This window comes from Halichoerus grypus, chromosome 9 (genome assembly GCF_964656455.1).
Source record: "Halichoerus grypus chromosome 9, mHalGry1.hap1.1, whole genome shotgun sequence".
Classification (NCBI taxonomy): Eukaryota; Metazoa; Chordata; class Mammalia; order Carnivora; family Phocidae; genus Halichoerus; species Halichoerus grypus.
Genome location: NC_135720.1, coordinates 75,328,718 through 75,340,208, shown reverse-complemented (window position 1 = coordinate 75,340,208; position 11,491 = coordinate 75,328,718).

Genomic DNA, 11,491 nt, shown 5'->3' with positions numbered 1-11,491 from the left:
AGGATCATATGGTTCTTGTTCTTTCTTTTATTAATGTATTGTATCACATTGATTGATTTGTGGATGTTGAACCAACCTTGCAGCCCAGGGATAAATCCCACTTGGTCATGGTGAATAATCCTTTTAATGTACTGTTGGATCCTACTGGCTAGTATTTTGGTGAGAATTTTTGCATCCGTGTTCATCAAGAATATTGGTCTGTAATTCTCCTTTTTGATGGGGTCTTTGTCTGGTTTGGGGATCAAGGTAATGGTGGCCTCATAAAACGAGTTTGGAAGTTTTCTTTCCATTTCTATTTTTTGGAACAGTTTCAGAAGAATAGGTATTAATTCTTCTTGAAATGTTTGGTAGAATTCCCCTGGGAAGCCATCTGGCCCTGGGCTTTTGTGTTTTGGGAGATTTTTGCTTAATGCTTCAATTTCCTTAGTGGTTATAGGTCTGTTCAGGTTTTGTATTTCTTCCTGCTTCAGTTTTGGTAGTTGATACATCTCTAGAAATGCATCCATTTCTTCCAGGTTATCTAATTTGCTGGCATATAGTTGCTCATAATATGTTCTTGTAATTGTATTTCTTTGGTGTTGGTTGTGATCGCTCCTCTTTCATTCATGATTTTGTTGATTTGGGTCATTTCTCTTTTCTTTTTGATAAGTCTGGCCAGGGGTTTATCAATCTTGTTAATTCTTTCAAAGAACCAGCTCCTAGTTTCGTTGATCTGTTCTACTGTTCTTTTGCTTTCTATTTCATTGATTTCTGCTCTGATCTTTATTATTTCTCTTCTCCTGCTGGGTTTAGGCTTTATTTGCTGTTCTCTCCAGCTCCCTTAGGTGTAGGGTTAGGTTGTGTATTTGAGACCTTTCTTGTTTCTTGAGAAAGGCTTGTATTGCTATATACTTTCCTCTTAGGACTGCCTTTGCTGCATCCCAAAGATTTTGAACTGTTGTGCTTTCATTTTCATTTGTTTCCATGAATTTTTTAAATTCTTCTTTAATTTCATGGTTGACCCATTCATTCTTTAGTAGGATGCTCTTTAGCCTCCATGTATTTGAGTTCTTTACGACTTTCCTCTTGTGATTGAGTTCTAGTTTCGAAGCATTGTGGTCTGAAAATATGCAGTGAATGTTCCCAATCTTTTGGTACCGGTCGAGACCTGATTTGTGACCTAGGATGTGATCTATTCTGGAGAATGTTCCATGGGCACTAGAGAAGAATGTGTATTCCGTTGCTTTGGGATGGAATGTTCTGAATATGTCTGTGAAGTCCATTTGGTCCAGTGTGTCATTTAAAGTCTTTATTTCCTTGTTGATCTTTTGCTTAGATGATCTGTCCATTTCAGTGAGGGGGGTATTAAAGTCTCCCACTATTACTGTGTTGTTATCGATGTGTTCCTTTGCTTTTGTTATTAATTGCCTATATAATTGGCTGCTCCCATGTTAGGGGCATAGATATTTACAATTGTTAGATCTTCTTGTTGGATAGACCCTTTAAGTATGATATAGTATCCTTCCTCATCTCTTATTAGAGTCTTTGGTTTAAAATCTAATTTGTCTGATATAAGGATTGCCACCCCAGCTTTCTTTTGGTGTCCATTAGCATGGTCAATGGTTTTCCACCCCTTCACGTTCAATCTGGGGGTGTCTTTGGGTCTAAAAGGAGTCTCTTGCAGACAGCATATCGATGGATCTAGTTTTTTTATCCAGTCTCATAGCCTGTGTCTTTTGATTGGGGCATTTAGCCCATTTACATTCAGGGTAACTACTGAAAGATAGGAATTTAGTGCCATTTTATTGCCTCTAAGGTGACTGTTACTGTATATTGTGTCTGTTCCTTTCTGGTCTATGTTACTTTTAGGGTCTCTCTTTGCTTAGAGGACCCCTTTCAATATTTCTTGTAGGGCTGGTTTTGTGTTTGCAAATTCCTTTAGTTTTTGTTTGTCCTGGAAGCTTTTTAACTCTCCTTCTATTTTCACTGACAGCCTAGCTGGATATAGTATCCATATTTTTCTCATTTAGTGCTCTGAATATATCATGCCAGTCCTTTCTGGCCTGCCAGGTCTCTGTGGATAGGTCTGTTGCCAATCTAATGTTTCTATCATTGTAGGTTACAGATCTCTTGTCCCGAGCTGCTTTCAGGATTTTCTCTGTCTCTGAGACTTGTAAGTTTTACTATTAGATGTTGGGGTGTTGACCTATTTTTATTGATTTTGAGAGGGGTTCTCTGTGCTTCCTGGATTTTGATGCCTGTTTCCTTCCCCAAATTAGGGAAGTTCTCTGCTATAATTTGCTCCAATATACCTTCTGCCACTCTCTCTCTTTCTTCTTCTTCTGGGATCCCAATTATTCTAATGTTGTTTCGTCTTATGGTATCGCTTATCTCTCGAATTCTTCCCTCGTGATCCAGTAGTTGTTTATCTCTCTTTTTCTCAGCTTCTTTATTTTCCATTCATTTGGTCTTCTATATCACTGATTCTCTCTTCTGCCTCATTTATCCTAGCAGTTAGAGCCCCCATTTTTGATTGTACCTCATTAATAGCCTTTTTGATTTTGACTTGATTAGATTTTAGTTCTTTTATTTCTCCAGAAAGGGTTTCTCTAATAACTTCCATGCTTTTTTCAAGCCCAGCTAGTATCTTTAAAATCATCATTCTGAACTCTAGTTCTGACATTGTACTGATGTCTGTATTGAGTACAACCCTGGCAGTTGGTACTTCCTCTTGTTCTTTTTGTTCAGGTGATTTTTTCCATCTTGTCATTTTGTCCAGAGGAGAATAGATGAATGAGAGAACAAAATGCTAACAGGGTAACAACGTCCCCAGAAAATATACTCTAAACAAATCAGAAAAGACCTGAAGCCGTGGGAAAAGAAAGGGAAAGAAAGAAAAAGGAAAAAGAAAAAGAAAAAGAAAAAGATAAAAACAAACAAAATCAGAACAAAACAAAACAAAAAAACAGAATATGATCAAATATGATCGGGCTGGTGCATAGATCAGTGCCACACACTAGGTTTTGGGTGTATTTTGGTCTGTCAGAAAAAAGTGCCTCCCAAAATTTTAAAGAAAGAAAAACTTATATATGTACAAAAATAAAGGTTAATACAATGAAGGGATGGAATATGACTGTAAAGATGAAAATTATAAAAGATTTTATAAAAGGAATTGATTAGATAAGACGTTGTTTGAAAAAAGAAAGAAGAGGATTTAAAAAAAAAAAGAAAAGAAAAAAAAGGGAGAGAATGTGATCAGGCAGGGTACTAGAACAAAGCTGTACACTAGAGATTTAGGGTATATTTTGATCTGTTAGAAGAAACTCTATCTCAAAATTTTAAAGAGAGAACAATTTATATATATATGCCAAAAATAACAGTAACTATTATGAAGGGATAGAATATGACTCTAAAAATGAAAAATAAAAATGTTTTTTTTAAAAAGGGATTGATAAGATGTTGGTTGAAAAAGGGAAAAAGAAAAATTCAAAAAAAAAAAAAAAAGACAGCTAAAAAAAAAATAACTTTGAAAGACTACAGAATCATGGTAAAAAGGCCATGAATTCTATGTGCAGTATTCCCCTAGCGCTGGAGTTCTCCCATTCTCATTGATGGGTAAACTTGGTCTTGGCTTGCTGTTCTTGCTGATCTTCTGGGGGAGGGGCCTGTTGCCGTGGTTCCCAAAAGTCTTTGCCAGAGGCGGAATTGCCCCGCCCTTGCCGGGTCTGGGCTAAGTAATCTGCTTGGGTTTACTCTCGGGAGTTTTTGTTCCCTGCAAGCTTTCTGTTCGGCTTTGGAGGACAAGAGTGAAAATGGCGGCCTCCCAATCTCCGCCCCAGAGGAGCCGAGAACTTGGGGCTCCGCTCCTCAGTGAGCCCCCAGAGAAAAGCCATCAGCCACTCCCGTCTCCCCGGTCTCTGGCCGCACTCCGTGCTCACCCGGCCTGTGACCCAGCGTTTCTATCTCTGGCTCACAACCCTGTGTGGAGTCTCCAAACCCAGCATATCCCTGTGGTGCACTCCCACGCTGCTCCTCCTGCTGGAGGAAGGGGAGTCTCCCCGGATCTGCTGCTTGTTGGGTCCCTGCTGGAAGAGCAGGGGCCCGACTGCCGCAGATCACGGTTTATGGCAACCCCGAGCTGAGAGCCCATGCCTCGGCTCCGTCTCTGCAGCCGGCTTCCCTGCTCTGATACCTGGGAGCTCTGCTGCACTCAGGCACCCCTGGTCTTTCTGTGACCCTGAGGGTTCTGAGACCACACTGTCCCGCGAGGGTTCCACCCCGCTTAGCCACTGGAGCGACGTCCCTCCGCAGAGCTGACTTCTAAAAGTTCCGATTTTGTGCTCCACTGCTCTATCACTTGCCAGAAGTGGCCAACGGAGGCCCCCTCCCCCGCCGTCTATCCTCCTGAATATCACCTCGGATTCACTTCTCCGCACATCCTACCTTCCAGAAAGTGGCCACTTTTCTGTTCAGAGAGTTGTTGCTATTCCTTTCTTCGATCTCCTGTTGAGTTCGTAGGTGTTCAGAATGGTTTGATCCCTATCCAGCTGAATTCCTGGGACCAGACGAAATCCAGGTCTCCTACTCCTCCGCCATCTTGCTCCGCCCCCAAGACCACAGACTTTTAAGCTGGTGAGATTCAAGAGCAAATCCCACTACTTTTGTTTGATAAAAACTCAGAATCTTCACTGACAAGAAACATCATCATAATAAAATATATTCAGGGAAAACATTCTGAGACTAATTGCTGGATTAGACAGATTCTAGGGTTAAAATGAGGTTTATGACAAAGGAAGAATTCATAGTTAAGCAGCTTTCTCACTTGGGGCTCTTCTCATACGTTCTGATGACTTGTAGTCTAATCTCTAAAAAAAAATCAATTTAACCTCATTTTGCTCTTCGTCTTCTAAGAGTTAAGATGTCTCCAGATACCAATTATACATGTTAATGAGATGAATCAAGAAATGTTTCTCCTATTAATAATCATGCAGATCCATTGTCAATTCTACAAACTAACCACATACCAACCTTTGAGTATGTTCTAATCAAAGATCTTCACACACACACAACTCATGATTAAGAGAGGTAGTATTTGTTTTCCACATTATTCTTTCCTTACAAACTACATTACTTAGTCTCTTGAACAATGGGCTATAAAATAAGGTTCCTTCAGTTCTTATCTTGGCTACTCAATCCCTTGGCCTTGATTTTGTATTTGACAAGCTGCCTACCTGGTCTGTATCTCAATTCCCATTGGTAAAGTGAGAAAAGCATCACAAACAACTCACCAGGTAACTGAGAAGAGTTTTCAATAAAGAACTTCAAGGAATTTGCAACACTCATATTTCTATGGGTTCTTATTAATGCATAGCACTAGGTTGAGCCCATGGATTCAATTTCAAAAGAGAAACAGAGCAATAACAGGGGTGGGCAGTAAGCTCCATCTTTGTAAAGGACTATGTGAGTTGAAAGTTTCCTTAGTCTCAAAAGCCTTAATACAAGCACTAGAAACACTATGTGTCTAGATCAAGGGAGTCATAATATGAAATTATAAAGAAAAAGAATTCAAAATTAGCAAAGAATTTCTTTAAAATTTGGATATAGTATTATGGTATCACAGGCAAACACATACATACGTACAGTGTAACAGGCATAATGAGAAAAGGAAATGACACTGAATAAACAAAAATGCAGAAAATTACTTTGATAAATGGAGTATAATATTATAATCTACTTGAAGAAATCAATGATCAAAAATATTTACTAATAATCCTTAATATTTTGGTTTCCTTCATTCCTCCACTAATTCATACTTACTGGACACCTCCCATTTGCTAACTATAGGGAAACAACTATAATGTGGAGTTGATGTCCCTACCTTAGTGGAATGTACTTGTTAGTAAAAGAAAGAGCTCATTTTAGAATTTAAAAAGACATTTTACAATTTGCTAAAAAATGTATTAAATGAAATTAGAAATAAACAGTTACTACCCCTAGTTATAGGTATTCTAAATGACAACAACACATTAACATGCAATACTTTGCTAAAACCTACTTTAAAAAGACCTCATGATTTTTCTCTTTGGGATAAAAGACCAGGAGAAAATACTGAGGAGGAAAGAAGTGTTATTTATTGCAGACTTTTTGGTTAGGGGTCAGGGCGGTGGGTTGGAATGGATGGTGCCATGAAGTCAGAGGTCCTTTATGTGAAAGAAGGCAGTAAGCATGATTTCCCGTGATCCATGATATTTGCAGCAATGACATCTAGGAAAAACACACATAAAATAAATATGTAGCACATGGGTTAAGAACATGGATTCTGGAATCAGACTCCTGAATGCTGACTTAGACACTTAGAATCTACACAACCTTGTGTCATATAAACTCTGTATCTCAGTTCTCTCACCTGTCAAGTGGAAAGAGCTATGTCCACCTGTGTCCACCTGGAAAAAATGGACACAGTCTTTTACTCCTTCCTATAACCACACCCCTTATGGCTCCACCTATCAAAAAGAAAAGTCTAGTTCCCTCCCCTCCTTGACTACAGTTGGCCTTCTGTCTACTTGGGCCAACAGAATTCACTGGAAGTGACATTGCATAAGTTCCAACCACAGGCTGCAAGAGACTTTGCTCTCCAATACTCTCTTCCAAGCCCCTGCATTGCCCTTGTGAACAATGCGACCACCATGTAAACATGTTCCTGGATAGTGAGCAATCACATGGTCCAGAAGGAGTGAGTCAGCCCAGTGGTCCCAGCTGAGACTGCAGAGATGTAGCAGAGCTCAACAGAAAGTATCAAAGCTCCCTACCTGAACCACAGCTGACAGAGACATGCTAACCCAGCCTAGATCAGCAGAATTGCCCAGCTAACCCACAAAATAGTGAATAATATTCACTTTCAAACACTTCAAAAGTTAACTGAAACACCTCAAGGTGCCTGGGTGGCTCAGTTGCTTAAGAGTCTGCCTTTGGTTCAAGTCATGATCCCAGGGTCCTGGGACTGAGTCCCCTGTTAGTCTCCCTGCTCAGCAGGGAGCCTGCTTCTCCCTCTGCCTCTGCTCCTTATCTCTCTCTCTCTCTCACTCGTTCACTCTCTGTCATAAATAAATAAATAAATAAATAAATAAATAAATAAATAAATAAATAAAATCTTTAAAAAAAAAGAAAGAAACACCTCAGATGGGGTCAATGTGAGGATGTAAGGATTAAATAAATTTAAATAGTGCCTGGTATATAATAGCACTATGTATGTACTTGCTGTTTTTATTAAAAGAGATGAATTTCAAAATTGAGACAATTTGCTAAAGGACCTCTAAATCAAAGCCAGCTGACTTCTTGTTGGCTTTGCATGCTGGTGATGGATGGTGGCACAGTGGCTGTGAACATGACATCTAGCAGTCAGGCTCAGATCTCTGGGGTCTCCTAACTTTCTCTACAAGTGATTTACATCAGAGAATAATGCTTATCTAAACAGCTTCAAATTCACTCACTAATTGCCTAGGTGGAAGGAAATTAAAAATGTATATAAGGAAAGGATCAAGAAAGCCAACTATTTGATCATCACTTTTAATCTTCCCAATAACTTGGTTATAATCTTTATTCCTATTAATCAGATATCAGCAACTTCTCAAAGTGAACAATTCAGAAGTAAATCTGGGATAAATTATTTTACAGATATGTTTATAATATGCAGCAGTCCCGGATTCCTGGTATTCTCAGACCAGCAGCCCAAAGACAGTAACTGCTTTTGGCCAGGAGTCCCTGGTACTCCGTAGTGTTTAATAAACAGTATTATTTTTAACAGCTCCTTTAGCTATTTCACAATTAGTTTGTACTTTGTCTTAAACCTTAATACTAACTTACATGTCCTTTTCGATCCATTATGACACAGGGAAACTGTCTTATACATGTGCATGAGATGAACTGTGAACATCTTGCCAGATCAATTTTATGAATTTCACTATGACATTCTTATCTTTCCTTTATTAAACTTAGCTCTTGGGAATTTCAAGGCCTTTTACAGATGATCCAGATGCCCTTTGGTGATTGCCACACATAACTTCTTTTATGATGTTGGTACTTTTGGTTAATGTTTTCTTGTGTAAGTATAAAAATTCATTGCAGAGAACATTAGTTCTCTCTCCATTTCTCTCTCAGAGAATGTAAGTCAATTTGAGGTGTAGTTTCTATTTCTCTACTCAATATACATGCCAAAAATAGAAATTTTACATTTAAATAAGGAAGCTTTGGTCTAATTATAATTTTTTTAAAGACAAAATTACCTTATTCTTTTTAAAAAATCAGTATCATCAGCAGTTATCTGATTGTACAGAACAGCAGTTGTTTCACTTCATACTAGATTCTATCTATCCTTCTAAAAGTTTGGTGTACTGAAGGTCCAGCACACACATAAAATATTTTCTGCCCAAATAACAATGTATTGGGGAATTTATAGAGTTAGCATGTAAAAATAAATTTATAAAACTAGCATTGCAAATAATTTTAGCTCTAGAATATAAGTTCTTCTTTAAACATTTTTGAAGAATTTATAAGTCTTATGAGATTTATTAACTAGCACGTTCCTCACTTTGGACTCCCATGTGATTAACCACATTGAGACAAATTTTTCACCTATTAGTAGGACAGTCAGCTCATGTAAACATTCAGAGGGAAGCTTTCATGGCTTGGTGAAGAACTGGAAGAACGTGGGAGAGAATCTTCCTATAGGTTCTTAAGTTGCTTTGCACTTGGCTTCTCACATGTGCTGAGGTCAAAAATACATGATAGACCCACACACCATGGTCTTTTATATATACCACCATCATTTTAGTACTTTCAAAACATTATGACTTCCCTTAAATTATCTTTAGAAAGCCACGGGAAAGCGAAGGTCCGACTGGCCGCACTGACCCCACATTTATAGAGAACTTCCTATGGTCTGCCAAACAGCTGGTCCCAGTAGTGGGCCAAGAAGAGACTGACCAAGATTTTATTCTTCCTGGAATAATAGTAGGCTAATTGGGAGAGAAACCATCAAACATCACAGGATCTTGGACCTAGACTGTAAGAGATTTTAAAGGATAAAGATTGACCCTGGATTTACATTCTCCAGCCAAAATACAGGGTTAAAACCTAAATTATACAAAACCCTCCAATATTCCCTTTTCTCACTCAGACCATGGCCTACAAGGCCCTGCACTAGCTGTCCTCCCCACCTCAACCTTTGGCCTCATCTCTATTACTTTCTCACATTGACTTGCTTCCAGTACATGAACCTCCTTGCCAAGATACACTTCTACTGCGAGGTGTTTGCATTTGCAGTTCTCGCTACCTGGAATTCCCTGCCCCCACCCATTTCCACATGGTGCATGCCCTTATGTTTATAGATTTTCTTCAAAAGTTACCAGTGAGGTTTCCCGGACCGTCCTAGTTAAAACCAAAAAACAAAAATCTAACTTGCGCATTTTCTATCCCCTTTGTGTTTTATTTTTTGCAGACCACTTACCACCTTCTAACATACCCTATTATATATTTATTTTATTTGATGCTTGCCTCTCCCCATCAGAATGCCTGCTCCATGAGCATCGTTTCTATCTTTCATTGCTGTATTCCCAGAGCCAACAGTACTGTCGGGCATACGATAGGCATTCAATACATATTGCATGAATAAAGCAATGAGCAACTCATGTTCAAAACAGTTAATAATTTTCACTTGGGGCGCCTGGGTGGCTCAGTCGTTAAGCGTCTGCCTTTGGCTCAGGTCATGATCCCAGGGTCCTGGGATCGAGTCCTGCATCGGGCTCCCTGCTCGGCGGGAGGCCTGCTTCTCCCTCTCCCACTCCCCCTGCTTGTGTTCCTGCTCTCGCTATCTCTCTGTCAAATAAATAAATAAAATCTTTAAAAAAATAAAAAATAAAAAATAAAAATAATAATTTTCACAAAGTCACACCTTGGAATTTAGAGACCAAGCAGGAGTAGACACCAATTTTTCTGACATCTCCCTTACAAAAATTTAATGACAATAGTATGTTAAAAAGACTTACTGAGATAATACAGGGGCAAGTCTGAAACATAAGCCCACTAATATTTATATAGACCTTTTTTAATCAAAAAGCAGACTTACACTAGTTCTAATTTTCCTGACCACCCTATCAGGCATAAATTAATATCTCCATTTTACAGATTATAAACATGATGCTCAAAGAGATTAAAAGAAAGATAGGTTAAGATGGAAAGAGATCTATTAAACATGGTCTCCTTCCCTCTAAAACACTTCTTCATTTTGTAAAAAATGCACTGCAGATTTCCATTCAATGACAGTTCTCCTAGTACCAAAATTTAAATGCAGTCCAATGTGCCCGAAACATTTCAGATAAATTCTTAAGGCATAAAGCAAGTGTTCCATTAGTATCAGTTCATCTGGATTTCATCCCTCATTTTGCCATAAGCTTTTATGAACATAATTCTGAGGTCCAAAAATATTGTATAACAGAATAGTTTACTTTTCTTTCTACGCATTTTGATTTTATGTGGATGTGAATGTGTGTGTGTGTGCGTGTGTGTGTGTGTGTGTGTGTGTGTGTGAAATTTGTTTTGTTTCAGTTTGAGAGGATCTACCAGTCTTTTAAAGGGTCTGGGCCTACTTTGGACAATTCCAATCACCCAAAAAGGTCAGTATAATATTTAAAAAACAAAACAAAACAAAAACCACTCAGAGAAAATAAAAAGAAACAGGAAGGAGAAAGGGCAGATAATTTAAAATATAATTAGCTGGGGAAAATGCAAAAGTTATCCCATTAAATTCTAACAATTTTTAATGAATAATCTGCCTTCAGGCTGCAGGCAGACTGGTCTTAGAAGCAACATGTATTGTCAATCTTCTGCCCTAGGAGAGAAAACCTTAGTAGCCTCTCATCTTACAAGTCTAGTCAAAACGATCAGGTGGAGAATTTCACTGAGTTCATTACACTGGTCCCAGTGGAAGCAGAGCCTGAAATGGAGTGATAAGCTTTGTCGAATCATAGAGACAACCCATGGCAGTTGCAGGTGTTACGACTTTACCCTTCCTGGTAGTTGAGTATCCTTATAGCTTGCTCTTTACAAGACTGAGGAATGGAGGAAAGAAGGATCCCACAAAGGCTTGTACAGAGCACTGCCAAAGGACTCTCCCATTGTTTTAACTGATTGTCCCAGTTGTTTTACTTGATGTCTTTAGATTTTTATCAAACTAGTGCACAAGATGATTGCCTGGGGGTCAACCAGCATGTGGACACTAAATGCTGTAGGAAAAAAGGAAAATTATCATTAATGAATTCAATCCAAATAATTTTAAAAGTAATTGAAACAAAAGGAAACAAGTTATAATGGTGAACTAAAAACAACAACAACAACAACAACAATTCCTAGAGTATTATCAAAGAGAAATATCTCTTTGTTAAACATTCCAGGAATGTGATTTGTGTTCGTGGTTTGTGACATCTTCACATTTTTTCCAGTGGCTAATAAACCATTA